This window comes from Taudactylus pleione, unplaced genomic scaffold, assembly GCF_031769625.1.
Source record: "Taudactylus pleione unplaced genomic scaffold, aTauple2 ptg000609l, whole genome shotgun sequence".
In the NCBI taxonomy this organism is placed as follows: Eukaryota; Metazoa; Chordata; class Amphibia; order Anura; family Myobatrachidae; genus Taudactylus; species Taudactylus pleione.
This window is the reverse complement of record NW_028285011.1, coordinates 17,469,887-17,489,821: the sequence shown is the minus strand read 5'-3', so window position 1 is coordinate 17,489,821 and position 19,935 is coordinate 17,469,887. Positions and strand designations below refer to the sequence as shown.

At 39.0% G+C, this 19,935-nt stretch overlaps 1 protein-coding gene across 1 annotated transcript in view; it reads left to right on the top strand.

The window, feature by feature from the left end:
- The first annotated feature begins 4,305 nt into the window (after positions 1-4,305).
- The window catches only part of DMD (dystrophin), a 2,214,077-nt gene continuing 2,198,447 nt past the window's right edge, over positions 4,306-19,935 (top strand). Inside the window, exon 1 of the mRNA XM_088454197.1 lies at positions 4,306-4,349. The gene's annotated coding sequence lies outside the window, so the exon portion shown is untranslated. The remainder of the gene's footprint in view (positions 4,350-19,935) is intronic.

Below are 19,935 nucleotides of genomic sequence, written 5' to 3'. Positions count from 1 at the left end.
ATGTTAGTACTTTTAAATTAGGGATCTTATATAAGCAACCAATATATTTACAAGGTATATTGTTGTAGTTATTATTATTAGTTGTAGTAATACATTTTCTATTGTGACATGTTGTTGGTTTAGTGTAAAAAACATGTTTTAATCAGTTTCATCTAATTGGAATATCAAAATGTAATGGGACCTTGTTTAAAGTTCCTTTTAAAATTTTCAAGAAAAATAACTAGGAATGACTTTACAGTCATCCTACCAATGCTTATTGTTTTTATGTAAAGATAAAAAAAAACAGCAGTGCATGTTGCATTATAATTCATGAACTATAGAAAATGTAAACATCAAACCTCCTTTTTATATTAAATTGGGGTATACAAGATCAAAGTTCTTTTGATTTTGGATATTGTTTTTTGCACATTTGCATGATATGCAGTAGAATATTTAATATTAATTTGAATGATGAATAATCAACTAAACATTCAAAGCTATTAAGGGATGCAAATTACAGGAACTAATTTCAATTTGTGTCATCAAAGTTGTAAATAGTGTGAGATAAACATACATCAAGCTTAATAGTGTTCTTTCCCAATTGCCTATTTATAGAAATATTGCAGACTGTGATATGTAAAGAAAAAAAAATCTTTGTTACAATTTTTAGCTGACATAAATGTGATGAGATAAAAATATCCCTCAATATTTTATTGGTGCCTGTTTCATTCCAGACTCCTATTTTTTTTTGGCAAATACATTAGTTTCCTTTCACAAATGTGGCACACAGGTACAGTTTGTGAATAATACAGAAAAAGTTGGGATTTCTTTGGTACTTTTTTCCCATGCAATGAAAAATACAAACATGATAAAACTGTGACCCATTATTCAAATTTGCTGCAAAGCTAAATATTTGGCTCTTTAAAGTACTTTTAAATCTTTTATGTGAGCCAAAATGTAAAAGAGACAACATATTGTAGAAAACTATTGATGCCCAATATATACAGTTCTGCAAGCTGAGAAAATAATGGCGACCTACAGTATCTCTACCCTCTTACCTTACTTTGTAATCTTACCATATACAGAATATGTTGGATATATGAACTTTGTTTCTGTACTGTAAACTACAAATTGTCTGCATCAATTTGATATGATCTAATCTAATCTATGATGGGGTGTGATAAATTATGTTGACATTCAGAACATTAACAGCATAATGTCGACATGATCAGAATACTGACATAATGTTGACATTGGGCCTGTTTCAGCAAGGATCTCAGTTGCTAATACGCATACAATTGGCCAATTGTTGCGTTCTGCGCATTCTGAACACATCGACATCCTGAATGATGAATTTCAGACCATGTTGACATTATGCTGCTGACATAATTCATTTCAACCATTAGTAATGACTGCATACCCTATATGATGAGCGTGCTCCTTCCACAATCAGGATGTGGTTTTCAGCTTGTATCAATTCTCGTCCTCATTACAGATGTTTGGACTTTTTAGAAAAGTGACTATAGAACCAGTTTGTCAAACTTCCCAATTTTAAGAGTTTGCTGTAAATTCATAAACTTCAGCTAAACTACCCGATTTAAACAAGGTCATGTTTCTAATGTGAATGGTGAAAGTGCCTGACAGTATGTTATGTCTTGCAATCTGTTCCCATCTATGTCACCCCTTGTAGTCTTTAAATCCTTGCTAATTTGTTATTTAACAAATATACGCCCATGTACAGTTCTGACTTTTACAGTGACCCACTTAAGGGAGAGACTTGGGCATCCCACATGTTAAACAAAACTACAAAGATACGTAACTTGTTCACTGCATCTTATGGAATGGTTGGAGGAACAAGAGAGTATGGACAGAAATTAAGGATAAGAGTCCGGGATAGCTGTCACCCTCTATTACCTATGGCTTCCATGATGACTGTGCTGTAAATAATTTACATAACACCCACCTACAATATATACTATTCACTGGTGATGTGGCATTGTGCGAATAGGCTTTTTTTGCATTGTCCACCAATCATCTAAGGTTATTCCACTCTTCAATAACTCAAAATTTCCACTTGGCAAAATTTCAGCCTCATTCAGTCCTTGACTGGTGGGTGGCATTTGGTACATGAATTACTGATTTAACTTGAGATACCGTATTCCCTCATTTTGTAGAAATGCAATCTAAATATGAACTTCCAAATCAGAACATTGGGCCTGATTCAGACCCACTCGCGAGCGGCTGTCCGCTCGCAAGTGGGTCGATGGTGTGCACTGCGCATGCGCACGATGGAGGGAGCTCCGTCGTGTGCATGCGCGAGACGCGATGAGCGAAGGACTTTCCTCCGCTCGTTGTGTCTGATCAAAGGGGGCGTGCTGTCGATGTTGATTGACAGCACACCCCCTTTGGTGGGCGTGCCGGGGGCGTGCCTGCCAGACGGAGGCATTCCCAAGGGAACGCCTACCATCAGAAGCCGGCCCCACTGACATCACTAGTGATGTCAGTGGGAGTGATTTTGGCTCTGATAGAGCCAAAATCACTCCTTGCCTTGTGGTTGAGAAACTCAACCGCAGGCTTCTGCTCGCACTGGCGATGGTCGCGATGGTCAAGACCTTCGCGACCATCATCCTGCACACTCGTATAGGCTGTGGGTGGTGACCCACAGCTATACGAGCATCCAGGAGGACGCTCCATATTTATGGAGGTGGGCCCTGATTCAGAGCGTGCACTCTGGTCAGAGCGTCCGGCTCTGAATCAGGCCCATTGTCCGTTATTCCCAAATTAGGCCCTTTTCATGACAATATTAGTTACATTTTTGTCAGAAAGCCCTAATTAGAGTGGAATTGCTCTGACAGAGATAATGGACTAATTTCCTGAAATTAACATTTTTATACATGGGACTTTGATTTGGATAACATATGAGAATGATGATTGGACAGAAATCAAAGAGAATACTACCTCCAGCTTGATCTGCATCAGGATTAAATTAAATGTACAGTTTATAAAATATTTTAAGGATGGTATTACATACTTACAAGACTTGCATCCAGATTCTTCTGACTGTTGTTGGCAAGGCTGCTATTAAGTAGGTTAATTCCTCCATTTTGTAGGACTGCCCAAGCTTTTGTAAACTTTTTCAATATTCCCCATGACCTACAAAATATTTTATCTTTCCTTTCAATGTACCATCGGCTTTGTACTATAAAAACAAATTGATAATACATCTGTTTTCTGCTGCCACCTGTCAATTTGTGGTCATATAGAAATGGGCAAAACTCTCTCAATGCAGTTGATACTCAACAGAATCTGGCATGCTCACCACATGGAGTATATGAAAAGAATCATCAACAACTCTTTCAAGTCCTTCAATAAAACCTGGAGTGCTTGATCAACATATTTAAATGCCTGTTTGCCCTTCACATGATTATTATAATTCTGAATTGAAACAGTCCTTCTGGCATAATACTTTACTCCCCCGACAAACATGCATTCTACCACACTGCTTACCCCAATTGTATTAAAAATTGCTCTATATTATACAATTTTTATTATACTCTGTTTTGTTGACTTGCACTTACTGGCACTTTGTTATAATTATAGCTAAATGGCAAGATAAAGTCAACAAATGGCTACATTTTAAAATATATTTTGGGAAAAAATGCAATTAAATAGAAATGAAAGCAATTGTTAGTGTTGAACAAAGTTGTTTTAACTTTAATATTACTAAGCAGTAACATTTAATTGAAAAAATAGCGGTACCCTTATTTTGATTTGCAAACAAAGATCTAGAAATCTTATTACATACTTGTTTATCATTCTTTTTAAATTCTGGAACGTTTGGGACTTCTTACTGTACATCTAAAGCAGGGGTGGGGAACCTTTTTTCTGCCAAGGGCCATTTTAATATATATAACATTATTTGCGGGCCTGGTTTAGGCCATGCCTCCTCCGCATGATGTCACATGGGGGCGGGGCCACAATCACCAGTGATTACAGCAATGCCCGGAGCATTCTGAGGATGTCGGGGAGCTGTAAGGGCAGTGGTGTGACCTTCTGAAGCATCCTAAGGATGCTCCAGGTAGCACTGCTGCATAGATCTGGCTGCAGGGTACCATGTTAGGTACCCTGCTAGCCAAATGAGTCTAGCAGATAAAAGCTCTGAGGGCCAGACAAAATGATACCGTGGGGCTTTACAAGACCCCCAGGCAAGAGGTTCCCCAACCCTGATCTAAAGTTTCATAGTTTCAGTCTGTATTTTAGAGCCTTGTTTTGGTTAAACCAAGTCAAGCATTATTTTTATGTTTTCAGATGAAAGAGAAGATGTTCAAAGGAAAACATTCACGAAATGGATAAATGCTCAGTTTGCAAAGGTAGGTTTCTACTTGTGATTTTTAAAATGTTTGTTTTATTTACCAATATTGATTCATTTATTGCACAACTCAATTCTTGTTTTATATAAATGAAAGGATAAGGTAGTAATCCCATAAAGTTGTAATTAATAATTCTTTGTGCAGTTTGCTAGCTATTCTGTACAGGTTTTTATGTTGGCTTTATACAGTACGCATTGATTGCAGAAAACATTTATATTTTAATCATTGATTAAGGTTTATGTGATGTACAGTACTTCTCAGCTTTTTGTCATTTGTTCACTGTTCTTTGAAGCATTCTGATCAGTGGAGCACCTTCAACATAAGCTTTTCTTTTTTAATGCATTGCTTTGTTTTATAATAATATATAATAATAAACCAATTACTTTTAAATTTGCATGCTTAGATTTATGATTTGGCAACACCAGATTACTAACATTTAGATCTCCCACATAATTATCATTTATATTTAATATAATTTGTAGCAAAGTCTGTAGATGTTGCAGAGCAAATTAGGTGTTAAAGTGTAACCAGATAACTTTCTATCATTTTATGTGAAATTCTTTGTACATGCTATAATCTTTTTTTGCATGATCTACAAAATGTGAATCTTAAATTTGAGAATACAGACATTTAAATTACTGTGAGATCACTGACTCTGCATAAATCCATCAATCCACATAGATCATGTCTGCATGTAAGCAAGTTTGCAAAGCTGTCCATCACTCTGTTTGCTGTGACAATGAAGCACCTGCCACCTCCTGGCAAACAGGCTGCAAGGGAGTGCAATAGAAGGGTGAACATATTTAGACAGGTTATATTTACTCCAGGTATTTCATTTGTTATTCAGCTCAGTAATATGAAACCTTTGACATATTGTATACTTAAATGAAACAGCGACTTAGCGACTTTACTTGCTGATTAAATGCTGTATGTAAACTTGATATAATAAAATAATGAATTTTTATAAAGTTAATTGTGCAGCTACAGTAGTAAGGGATGCAACGTTAATGGTTTCCTTTTGTGTACAAAATACAATTATCTATCAGTGACTGTCATGCTGTAACTATTCAGGAGTAATGTCTGTGCACACTGATACACTGATACCTTTTATTACACACTCTACCAAATGTTAACTGAGAAAATACTTCTCTAACTAGTTTCTTCTTGGTAAAGACAAAGGTATCATATATGGAGAGGCTGAAATTAATTTGAAAATTTTAGACATAATAGGTTTATTCTCTGTACATAAGAAAAGTATCTGATTAAGCAAAATTTGTTAGATAACCACATAATTTCATACAGACAGAAGTAATGATGCTATAACCTCCCTTAAAGTAATCCCTTTTCATGATGATCTGATCTTCCTTATCAATGATCAGTTCTTGTCTGTCATCATTAATACATATCTGGCCAGCACAATCATCCCCATCAACTGCAATGAACACAAATATGGGGTGAAGTACCCTTTTGTGACTGTTGGATTACACTGGACTGGAGTTTATTGCTCTGACTAAACTACCTACATTATTTTCCTGCATATAGTTTAATACAGGGGCATTTTATGAGGGGAGGGGCACATGTGCAGTGTCCAAGCACCCCACCCTACCCATATGCCATTTTAATGGTTGTTTTCTTCTGAGGCGGCTGCTGCCACACATGGTAAGTATGTTGAATGGGTGCAGCATGTATAGGACCTCGTGGACCCAGGGGTCTGTGTGCACTATACACCCAGCACCAATTATATATTTGCCAGTGGTTTAACAATTGTTCTATCAATAATAGATAAAGTGTTGCTTATGTCACAACCGTCCACGTTAACAAACTTAGGGCCTCATTTATCAACAAGTTTTATCATTCACAACAAGTGCTAAAACTTGTTGCGTATGATAAATGGTGCTCAAGCCAATTAGCTTTCAACTGTCATCTTTAAAATACAGTAATACTCCTTTTCCACCTAAATTCCGGGTCTGACCCGGAGTTGGAACAAAGTTCCTATCCGGATCAGACCCGGAATTTTGCCGGCGCCGACTCGGGATATTCCCGAGTCAGCGCCGCTCACACCGCAGTCGGGTCTGCATAGACCCAGCTTTTGCGGAGTGAAAGTGGTCGCTTGGAGATGACGTCATCTCCAAGCACCACTGAAGCCGGACCAATCGGCCGGCTAGCAGCGCATTCCAGGTCATCGTGACCCGGAGTGCGCTGTTCTCACAGCAGGGTTTCACGGGCTATGCCCGTGTTAAACCCTGCTAGTTACCTGGGTTGGATTGCCGGGTCGCTCGACCCGGCGATCCAACCCTCTCCCCTTTTACACCAGGGAGCTGCCCGGGTTAACCCTTCAAAAACCCGGGTTTTAGCTCCGGTGTAAAAGGGGTTTTAGTGACAGTTGGGAGCTGATTGGTTGGAGCACCATTATCATATACAAGTTTTATCACTCATAGTAAATGATAAAACATGTTGATAAATGAGCCCCATAGTCACTTTGTGAGTGATAAAATTAGTTGATAAATGAGGCCCATAAACCGTTAACAAAGAGTGCATATGATAAATGGTGCTCCAGCCAATCAGCTCCCAACTGTAATTTTTCACACAGATGACAGCTAGGAGCTGATTGGCTGGAGCACCATTTATCATATGCAGCAAGTTTTATCATTTTGTGGGTAATAGGGCCTCATTTATCAACGAGTTTTATCTGTCTTGCATTATTTGCAAATTAAAAAAAATATATAATTTTTCTATATAACCTAGTGATTGATGGCTTCTCATTCTGCTAAGCACAGCCAATTTAGGCAGTGGCTGCCCACCCATCTACTCATCCAAGCCCTACTTGCAATTACCCCAGCTATACTGTGTCATTAGCTCTCACAGACATACACTTCTAATTACTGCTCCTTGTAATCTGACACTTTCACACCATTAAGTAAAGTTGGGTACACATGTAAAGATTTTCTGTGCAACCATCCAACTAGTTGATTGGTTGGAATGAAAATCTGGTAAGGTATGAAAGCAAATGACAATCAGCAATTTTCTCCAAAATGCCAGAAAATGGACAAAAACTGTTTGAACAAATTGTTTAGATCACACATTTAACAAACTTTTCTGATGACCATTTTCATCTGTTTTCTGGCATTTAGGAGCAAATTGCTGATCATCATTTACTCCCATACGTTACCAGATTTTCATTCCAACCAATCAAATAGTTGGCTGGTTGGACAGAAAATCTTTACGTGTGTATCCAGCTTTAGTCTTGAACTTTGTTGCATAAGATTTTGCTTGTGGCAAGTGATTTCTGACCAAGGGGGAGATGTATCAAACCTTCTAAAGAGAACAAGGGAAGAAGTTTTCCATAGTAACCAATCAACTTCTAGCTATCATTTATCAATTGAACCAAAAAGATGGGAAAACCCGCGCTAGGATTCTAAGGGGTTCGTATATGGTTTGTGCTTGCTGTGGACCTTAATGGGAATACCCTTATCCCACTATAGAACATTAAATACAGTATCAAATTAGGTCGGCGCTACACTGGTGCGATGGAAAGATTGTAATTAAATTAAATGAGGATGGATACACTGTATAAATAGATGTGAATCAGTGCTACACCTATTTAGTGCTGCACTCAATATGATGGAGATGGAAATAAATATGCTACACAGACTGATATAATCCAATGTGCTTGGTATATATTTATTGTAAAAATCAGGGTCACAGATGCCCTTATATATTGATTTGTAGAAGTGCACTGTTCTGAGTGAGTTTAGATACCTATGAATAAACCAGGACTGTAGGTATCGATAGGGTATTGGTCTCAGAGTCAATGTCCTGGGTGTGTAATAGGTATTCTATATTATTTATGGAAAATGTGGACTGTTTGTAGTCACCAATGGTCTTTCTGTTATATAGATGGTGAATGTCTGGTGGTGTACGCGGGGTGTTGAAAGAATGTGTCTGGTGGGGCGGCGTCCCGTATCCCCCAGGTGCACAAACTTACCCTCAGCATCCTTTTCTGCTCACCTCCGGGTGGGCGACATCCACTTCTTAGGTCTTCTTTCTTCCAGTCCCTCGTTCCGCTATGTCTGTCAGCGCGCGTGGATACACGTGCTGACTGGGAAGCAGAGTCCTCACCGTGGGTCTGCGAGACTTCCGGGTAGTGAACTCTCGCGAGATCGTGCACTTGCCCAGGCTCAGCAGTTCCGTAATGGTGGCTCAACTCGGTGCCGCGAGGAGACTTCAGGAGTTGGACTCGACAATGTGTATAGTTGTCTTTGATAAAGTAGCAAGTGTCCTCCCAACGCGTATCGGCTATACAGCCTTCCTCAGGGGTTAAAGTGTGCCATCTTGAGTGTGGCTTAAATACTCTATATTAACAGCCAACAGCCAAAATCTGAAGGAACAATTTCTAGCCAAACAGTATGACATGAAGGGAGTAGAGGAAGCATACCACAGAATAGAAAATACGGAGAGGCAATCACTACTCAAATACAAAAATAGAAAAACTGATGACAATAACCGTTTCAAAACTGCATTTATTACTAAATTCAGTAGGGACACTAAGCAAATTCAGAAGATTTTGAACAGACATTGGCACATTCTCAAGGAAGACAATCTTCTTTCAGAATTGCTACCAACCAGACCCCAATTGATATACAGAAAAGCCTCTGACCTGAAACAAAAATTGGTTAAAAACCATATCAAGACCAATTCCGCTAAACAAATGACTCTAGGGAACACAGGGATTAAGAAAGGATTTTATCCATGTGGTACATGCATAAATTGTAGAGAAGGATTCAGTAGCATTAAAATAATTGAAGAATTTACATCCAGCACCACTAACAAGACATACAAAATACAACAACATATTAGCTGCAACAGTACAGGGGTTATTTATCTGATAGAATGCCCCTGTGGCATTCAATATGTGGGTCGGACCAAGCGAAACCTGAAAACCCGCATATCTGAACACCGCCGCAATATAAGGAAGGGACTAGAAACTCACTCCCTTTCGTTACATTTTAAAGAAGCACATAGACAGGATCCCAAAGGGATGAGGTACATAGGGATTGCATGCATGGAAACTAACTGGAGAGGAGGAGATTTTGAGGGTACACTGAACAAAGAGGAATTAAAATGGATCTACACATTAAAAACCTTTATACCATAAGGTCTGAATGCAGATAATGAAGTTAGGTCTATTATAATGCAATAATTGAACTCATAGACTTCTCCTGTTAAATTATGTAATACCCATTTCTGCTTGGATAATAGAGATGGATATATATGCATACTTGCAATATTTTGATACCATCTAGACAATACAATAAACATTAATGGAATAATAAACAACATTTATACTGTGAACAATTAATTGGCCCACAGATAAGATGGCCGCTACTACAATATGGTCACTTATACCACAACAAAGATGGCTGTTAATATAGAGTATTTAAGCCACACACAAGATGGCGCACTTTAACCCCTGAGGAAGGCTGTACAGCCGATACGCGTTGGGAGGACAATTGCTACTTTATCAAAGACAACTATACACATTGTCAAGTCCAACTCCTGAAGTCTCCTCGCGGCGCCGAGTTGAGCCACCATTACGGAACTGCTGAGCCTGGGCAAGTGCATGATCTCGCGAGAGTTCACTACCCGGAAGTCTCGCAGACCCACGGTGAGGACTCTGCTTCCCAGTCAGCGCGTGTATCCACGCGCGCTGACAGACATAGCGGAACGAGGGACCGGAAGAAAGAAGACCTAAGAAGTGGATGTCGCCCACCCGGAGGTGAGCGGAAAAGGACGCTGAGGGTAAGTTTGTGCACCTGGGGGATACGGGACGCCGCCCCGCCAGACACATTCTTTCAACACCCCGCGTACACCACCAGACATTCACCATCTATATAACAAAAAGACCATTGGTGACTACAAACAGTCCACATTTTCCATAAATAATATAGAATACCTATTACACACCCAGGACATTGACTCTGAGACCAATACCCTATCGATACCTACAGTCCTGGTTTATTCATAGGTATCTATACTCACTCAGAACAGTGCACTTCTACAAATCAATATATAAGGGCATCTGTGACCCTGATTTTTACAATAAATATATACCAAGCACATTGGATTATATCAGTCTGTGTAGCATATTTATTTCCATCTCCATCATATTGAGTGCAGCACTAAATAGGTGTAGCACTGATTCACATCTATTTATACAGTGTATCCATCCTCATTTAATTTAATTACAATCTTTCCATCGCACCAGTGTAGCGCCGACCTAATTTGATACTGTATCATTTATCAATTACTTTAAATAAAATTATAGCTAGAAGCTGATTGGTTGATATGAAAATATTATCCACCAGGCTTCTTAAGAAGTTTTGAAACAAGTGTGTTTTATTCATGCAGGTTACTTTTGCTCTAAAGCAACTGACAATCAGTACATGTAACTTAAATGCTGGGGCTTCAAAATTTAAAACTGATTTAATTGGGGCAGCATAATGTCCACAGTGGTTAACATTGCTGCCTCACACAACTGGGGTCATGGGTTTGATTTAAACTACAGCCGTAATTGTGTGGAGATTGTTTGTTTGATTTCCCGTGTATTTGCATGGGTTTCCCCCAGGTAGCCTACATATATGGATTTCATCCCACAAGCTAAATACATATGGTAGGTTAGTTGACTTATAAAAAAATAATGTAGCCCTGATATGTATATGTGACCATATCATGGGGAATATAGACTGTAAGCTCCACTGGGGCATGTAATGAGGTGAATGACAAAATATTCTCTGTGTGCTGCGTAATGGGTGCTCTATTAAAGAAAAACAACTGTAAATAATTGGTGGATAGTCGGTCTAACTAGTGAATAGTAAAATGTGTTTTGTGTCAGTTAATGTGTTTTAAAAAGAGACTGTTGGTATGGCAATGAACCACCTGGGATTTGTACACTTATACATATAATGATGCTGACAAATAGAAGGAAAAAAGTACTGTGTACTAAGCCTTGGAAAGAGAAAGTACCAACCAATCAGCTCCTAACTCAAACACAGCCTGTATAGTTAGTTAGGAACTGATTGGTTGGTACTTTTATCTCCGTCCACTTTATCTCTCTCCAAAGCTTAGTACATAGACCCCGGTATTGTGCCAGGAATGTGTTTAGGAACTTATGCCTGTTCAAAGCACAATAAATTGCCTGTGTATCTCTCCACCTACATAGCTAATGTAACTGGCCTCTGGACAATATACTTTTCTATGTACCTGTGTGTATTTTATTAGAGCACTCCAATGAATAAAAAAAAAATAATAGATTTGCAACATTCTAAACAGACAAACCAATTATCGTCACAACAACCATGTACAACTACTATGCGCCACATCTGATTCATGTGAATACCAGAAGGTTCAGCTAAAAGTAGAAATATGGAAAAAATAAATAACATAATTGACATAAATTAAATGATAAATCACAAAAGTCTCAACAATGAAGACCTAAAATAACTGAAGATAAAAATAAGGCAATGTTACTTGTAATACTGTTTATGCAGCTGGTTTTGAAATGCCGAATGTGATCCATTGATTTTGACCCAGTAAATTGTCTATATCAAAAGCATGTGAGTAAATTTTTTTAGAAGATAACAGTGTATGTACAATATTGTGCTGCTAATGGATAACTGGTACAGAAAATAGTTACTCCACTGTTTTCTTTCTTTTTTTTTTTTTAAACACATTTTTTTATTGAAGCGTCAAGTCGCATTTACAGACCTCGCAATGAACAATAATACAAATGTTCATTAAAAAAAAGTAATGCAATCATCACAATAGTTGTACAATAAAGCAAATGGTGTATAACATTTTCCAAACAGCACAGAGAAGAACCAATAGGTTCTATTTACATATGGAACAATTGCCATATATAAGATAATTAGAATAGTACAACAAATCATTATAAGGCTCTCATAGAAAAAAAAATAAACTAGATAGCCTGTCTCCCCCAAATTCCACGGACTGTACATATGAAAAGTTATTGAAAAGAAAAAGTAATCGGAGAGTCCTTAGCTGCAAGTTGTAACAGATACCAAGACGAGTTCTGTAGACTATTATGGATTTGGGAACGCATAGATGTAGAAAATGTGTAAATATACAGTAACTCTCCCACATAAGGAAGAGTTTCTCCATTTTTAGGTCTTTATATAAAATTACTTCAACCCAATTCATTCTAAACAAGTAATGTAATTGACTTTAAAAAGAGAAAGTGAGGGTGGGAGGGGGTTTATCCAGGTTTGTAGAATACCCTTACAAGCCAATGCACTTAATGCCAATAAAAGGCATCTGCTACCTTGAGTAATACAAATATGGGGGGGGGGGGAGTATACCAAACACTCCACTGTTTTCTGCTAAAAACCTTGCAAACAGACAGTACTTTATAAGTCCAGCTATATACACTGACCTTAAGAAAGAACCAGTGACCAAGTCAAATTTGACGTGAACCGAGGAATCATCAGGTGGAAAAAGGTATGGGGTCATTATTGTCTCTCCCCATACCTATTGCACAGCTTATACTGGTGTTACATGCTAGTACATGCATATTTTTTAAAGCTAACAAGTGCCTTCTAAAACTAATCAAGGTTTCATACAGTAATACATAGTAAATGAATACATAATCTTTATTCTAGTTAATCAGTAATGCATTATAACATCATACAGTGTTTAGGTATTGCTTGACAATGCTGTGAGAACAATTCTGTCTCATGTGAGTGCCATACTACATGCATCAGTGCTGTGTTCCCCTCTCTAGGCACTGATATAAAGAATATGGTAATGCGGGCAGGACTGCTTTCCAAGCTCATTAGTTAGCGTGAAGGCAGTCCATCTAATATTTCACTGCCTTTTGATTTTGTCAGATAACTGTAAAGTTAAAAGTAACAGCTGGAACAGTAGCAGCGTGCACTGCACAGATTAGTAGTAAAGAGTAATTGGGTTTCATTAAAGAAAAAGAAATGTATTTGCATATTAGCCAAAAGCAGCTATAATTATCATTCGCCACATAAAAACCTTAGAATAGCTAATTGTTAATAAACCCAATTGCTTTTACAGACACATGAATAAATCAGCTTATAAATTAATGGAGTTACCAAACTGCTTTTTGAAGTCCATATTATACTAGCACAGCACGGAAAGGTCATACTGTAGTATTGGGTTAGCAATAGATTCATGAAATAAAGGACCTATTCTTAACACAAATCAGAAGTATGTGGGGGTTGAGCTGCTCATTAAAAGATACACTGTACAACAATTATATAACAAATTCTAACCATGTACAGCATTTTCTCCAGTGCTGCCTATTGTTTGCTGAATGTTATCTGTAACAGTAGGAAGTGTACTTGCTGTAAATAAGACGTGTGAAGACCATCCTGTTACTGGCTTACTAGTACTATTACGATATATGAATACCTGCTCCATTAACATGCTTAGTCCTGGGGATTGCATAGAATTTAAATGTCAGCATCTTTCAGAGCATTCAGGTTAACAGGGTTGTACTAGATATGACTAACCCCCCCCCCCCCCCACCCTCCTTCCCTTCTCTACGGGAATGAGAAGGTTATATAGTGTTGCCTTTTATTACTGGTACTAAAAACTTTATATTGTTTAATAATACAGATAGCAATTTCATTAACGCCATACTATGCAGAAGCCACCCTAGTTACCACTAGGTTTGATATGTATGGGTTTGTATAGGCCAAACTGTGCATATGCTCAGAAAGTGAATGTACAGAGTGATTTCCTAAAATACACTACATACAGTAGTACTTACTCTGCACCTGCCACATGTATAGACTAAAACATGGCCAGTTGGCATTCATAAATACAGTACAATCACTATACAGTGGCTCAAGTTTAATGATTTTACCAATCTTAAAGTTCTTTGTAAAACAAAAAAAAAAATCTAATTTTCACTGAGTTAAATTTCCTTTTTTTGTCATTTGGACTTTATACACTTAAATGGAATTATTCAAGTAGCTTCAAATGTTTTCCATTTTACGCAGTACACAATTATCCTTATTGCACAGTTTTGGTTATATATTACAAATTAATATATTGATGAGAATATTTTTTTATAGATCAATTTGTTCAGGTTACTATTGTAGAAACAAAAGTGGAAAAATGGACTTGATTCACAGATAAAAAACAACATGTAGACAATGACATGTTAAATGATTATGTTTAAACACTCCCACTCACACCATAGATCCTATTCTAAATGTCCCCCCCCCAGCCCACCTCTAAAGCCACCCAACAAATTACATTTTATCCATGAAAGCCCACCAAACTGTAGCCTAAGGCCCTCATTCAGAGCCGTTCGCTATTTGCGGTCGTTCGTTTTCTAAACAGGGGTGGCTATTTAAATGAACCGTTCACACTTTGCGGTCTGTTCACGCCTCTAAGTCTGAACGAGCGAGCAAAAGATGCTAACGTAAATTTGAAAAATACGCCCCCTGGCCGCTCGCACCATTCGTCATGTCCGCTATTTATTAGATTAATCGAGTACATCGACCAGCGTATGAACTGCTCGCTATTCTTGTGGTTGGTTTTTTCAACCACTATTTTGCGAGCAGTTCTGAGTTAAAAAAAACCAAGTGACGTGGTCAATGACGCTGCTGCATTAATTATGCACTCCCTTAAAACGCCCGTTTTGACCTTTAAGCACGCCTGCGATCGGACTTCCACTCCCCGTTTTCAAGCACCTTCCCCTGTTACCACCCACATACGCCTCATTCTGTCACTCAAATTAGCAGGCATTCGCTATTTTGCGAGCACATGAATTTCGACCGCACTGACTGGTTCGCACATGCGTATAACGATCCGTACGCATGCGCAGTTGGGCAAACATGGCTCAGAGCGAACGAGCTGCCGCTTACGAGTGGCTCTGAATCAGGCCCTAAGTTATCACTTGCCCTTGCTCCATGCAGTAACCTTATCTCTTTATCTTGGGTGACTCCATAATGTTCATGCTAGTCCGGTATCCGTGACCTTAGCCATGCTAGCTGCTGCTGAACTGAGATGCTTTAGCATGAAGAAACCACTTGCTGATTCAGGTGGATGGTGATATTTATATAGCCAAGTGATATGGCCATAAATGCTATGTATATTGTTTAGCATCTAAACTTGTGTTGTAATTCGGTACTGGCTGTTACCAAAAAATAAAATCATATGATTTTGTTTGTTATATGCCAGAAACATTGTTTATAATTTATTACACACCAGTGGTTTCTTCTAGAGCACTTATTTCTGGTTTAAGATCAATAATATCAAATTGAGGCTTGGCTAATTAACTAAAATATTACTCACAATTTCTTTGTTTTGACATCTTCTTAACAGACAATGCTATGGGATATGCATATACAGGTTATGACTATAAATCTAGCTTCATTTGTTAAGAAAATAAATTTAGTGTTTATATATTATTTGCTCTCTCTGTAAATTTGTGTTTCCATTAGAGGGTTTTTGTTCCCAACTAATTTTCCTCAGTGAAGAGGCCAAACATTATGTTGATGAATAAAAGCTATTTAATTGGTTTGCATAAATTATTACATTCTAATGTTCTATTATCCTTGAATATATATGCTATATTAGCAAAGTAATCCCCCCCCTCCCCATTTTGTCTATTTCAATCAGTGGGGTAGCTAAATGCATTTAGTACTAATGCATATCTAAGCTGGGGTCCACAGATATGTGAAAGCACAAAAGTTCCCCATTTAGTACGTACAGTATTGGAGAAATTTTGGCTTTGAACTCTCATATGAATATTTAGTGATCACATCATACAGCATTTTCCATGTAGAAAGCTTCCTCTAATTTGGAAACAGGTTGTGTTTTCATGGTTGCAAACAGAGTGTATTAATTAAACTTTATTGAGCTCTGTTTATCATACTGGGTTTGCAGCAGTGACCCCACAATCCCTGAGCCCTAATACTACACCACTTTTTTTCTCATATAATTGTTAAAATGCACAAAATATTTAAAATGCACTTTTTATTTTTATTTAAGGTATTTACTTTAACCTGTGTTAGAGATGAGCTGCTTGGTTTTTGAGAAAACCAAATACACCCCGAAATTTGGAGTTCCGAGTCTAACTGAGGGCCTGATTCTGACCCGCTCGTGAGTGCTGGGCACTTGCAAACTGGTCGATGGTGCCCTAGTGCGCATGCGCACAACGGAGGGAGCTCCGTCGTGGGCATGCGGGAGACCCGAATAGCGATGGCCGAGCCGTCGCTATAGGTCTCACACCAAAGGGGGTGTGCTGTCGATGGTGAGTGACAGCACGCCCCCTCTGGTGGGCATGCCGTGGGCGTGGCTGCCCAGATGGAGGCATTCCCATGGGAACGCCTACCGTCTGGGGCCGGCCCCATTGACATCACTAGTGATGTCAGTGGGAGTGCTTTTGGCTCTGAAAGAGCCAAAAGCACTCCTGGGCTTGCGGTAGCGAGACCCTACCACAGGGTCTCATCGCAAGCCCGATGATCGCGATGGTCTTGACCATCGCGACCATCTTTTTGGCCTCTCGCATAAGCTGTGGGTGGTCACCCACAGCTATGCGAGCGGCCAGGAGGCTGCTCCAATAACAGAGTGAGCGCTCTTGTCAGTTTCTGGGTTCCCATGAGAACTGAGACCTGTCTCTGGTCTTCTCATAATTCGGAACTCAGATTTCAAAAACCAGATCTGACGTATTAAGTTTTAGGTGCTGTGAGGTGGTCAAAATTGACTGGAAATTACTAGAAATTAAAGTTATTGATGTTACTAAATCTATGTGAACAAAAACAGGTCCAAGTTACATGATTTTAGCAGTTTTTATCAATTTTTAAAGTAATTCCACACAAAAAACAAACTGAATCCAAACCAAAAACACATGAGGGTGATTTCGGCAAAACCAAAACACATGGGTCCATGCACATCTCTTGTCTGTGTTTTATATAACAAACTTTTATTTTTGTTTTTAAAAATGTTAGTTCTTTAATGGATTTGGTTGTTCACTTGTCAAGGTGACAAATCATAAATTGGTTGGCTAAAGACAAAGTAAGTGGTGAAAAGATAATTTTAGAGTTACAAAACTCACATCTTAGTTTTGGCAATAATGGCATATTTAAGGGTCAGGTCATCCCTAGACACAACAGCTACTGATCCTTTTTTTTGTGTAGCAGTTCCAGCAGTGAGAGGGGTTTCAGGCAGCAATTTGTGTAGGTGGAGAGATTGGGACGACTTGCTGGGTCCTAAAGGTCAGGGACAACAAGTGCCACCCCAAGGTTTTTCTTTACAAATACCAAGTGATGCTATTGGGTGACTCAAAGAAAGGAGCTGGTTTGGGTGCTGTTACATAACAAGATTTTCTCCATAACCTTTTCTAGCTTGGTGTCTGGGGGTCTAACATAGTTCATGGACAATTAATTCAGAAACATGTGAGTGTACACTCGCTTGATCTGGTCTTCACTTACCGTTGTGATATTTCTGATCACAACAATTCCCCATCTGTGACCATCACCTTCTCTCTTTTAACTTACCCCTTTCTCCATTCACTCCCTACCTCCTAGGGCTACTATTACTAAGCATAATATAGAGGCTATCGACATCTCTTCCTTATCCTCCCTGCACAACGCATTTCTCTCACCTATTCTCTCTCTCTCCTGCCTTGAACAAGCCACTTTTCTGTACAATGACTCCCTTACTTCTGCTCTTGACACAATTGCTCTGGTAATCATTACTCTACCCTCATAGATCCACATCTCAACCCTGGAATTTCCAAATGCACCAGATACCTGCAAAAGTGTACAGGCACCACTGAGCGACAGTATAGGAAACCATGCTCCAGGGCAGACTTTATTCCATTTCAAATTTATGCTCTCACCCTACAGTGCTGCCCTTTCAAGAACTGCTTTCACTCCTAGTCTTCAAACCCCCGGCATCTCTTTGCCACTTTAAACTCACTCCTCTGCCCACCCCCTCCTCACCACCCCTCTTCACTATCTGCCCTTTACTTTGCCATCTACTTTACATCTAAAATTGACAACATATGTCAGGTCACCGTGTTGCAGAAAAGCTGATTTCGCATCAGCATGGGCATAACTGCACATGATATCGTGTTAGTAGAAAGCTATAACTTTACCTTGTAAATTGGTGTTTAGCATCCTTTGTATGTGGATAGGTGACCAATCTCCCCTGGACTAATTCCTTTTTTAAGTTGAGCAAGAGAGATTATAGGAAGTTCTGTAATTTCCATGGACATTTTTCTTGAATGCCATATACAATTGGACATATTTATGGCTGATGCAGGAAAACAGGACATCTGGCCAGGCCCTTGATAAGCAGTCATTAAGAGCCCTGTGTTCTGTGTAAGAGATCAAAGACTGGGGTCTGGTTATAACCTCACAGGGGGTCAGGCTTACAGGCCAACGAGAGACAGAGCGACCAGTAAGATGTCAAATCTTTCTCCTAGCCAGCTGTAAGAATTGTCCAGGTCTGTTGACAAAGGCCTAAATCTCTGAGCTCCAAACAGGAGGTAGTGAGCAGTTAACTAACCCCTGCTCAGGTGACCAGGAGCCCTGTGTTACAGTCACCTAAACAATGGAAGGGGGATAGTGACCCAGAGCATCCTGTGAAAGGGAATAAAAATGTGTGTTTGATAGGAAACATTGTTCATTCTGCATGAGGCTTTCGACGGATACACATGTGCCAGAATTCTCCATTGGGACGGCCTCATCCCAAAACCAGTCAATCCAACTGATTTGGTTTGTTTCACCAATTTATTATTTTATTTTAGTTTGGAAATTGTAAGTAAACTGTGATTCCTTTTAACATTATTATATTCTTTGTAACTTTTTGTAAATAAGCTTTAAAGATATTCTTGAATGAAACATTAATTCTAGTTCTGGATATGTGTTTTTATGACCCAAGGCCTCATATGGCTCATGTTACCTGTTTTCTAAGTCTTGACAATTGTGTATGCAGGTGAGAGCAGAAACTCACCTTATGCTTTTTACAGTTTTCTTCTGCTGGTGGCAGTTACCAGGTTTATTTAACCACACGTGCTGCAGCGATTCTCAGATTGGCGTATCTGGAGGGTTGGCCCGCAGGACTGTGACACACCACATCCCACTAGACAATCAGCACTCTACCTCCTCCTTTCTCAGACCACCCCTCCCCATTCATCTTACCAACTTTGACATCTTTCTTCCCTGTAGCTGGAGAGGCAGACATGGCCCGAAATGCTATCCAAGAAGGCTGTAGCTATCAGACACAAGCTGTGGAAGTAATGCTCTCCAAAGAATGGTATATGCAGCCTTATAGCAGCACCATAGTAACCTATGGGCACTGTTGTGACATGGGACTGCAGCAGATATCTCTAACATTTGCTGCAGTCCCTATTAATATACACATGGTGATTTGTTAGAGATGCAGTAATCCTACTGCACTTATAATTTTATACTACTCACCCTCAGTCTTAATTCTCCATTGTGTGAGGGACAAGGTGCATTATGTAACAAATGGCGATTCCCTATTATCTTGCCACACCCACCAACCACCTCCCCTGTCT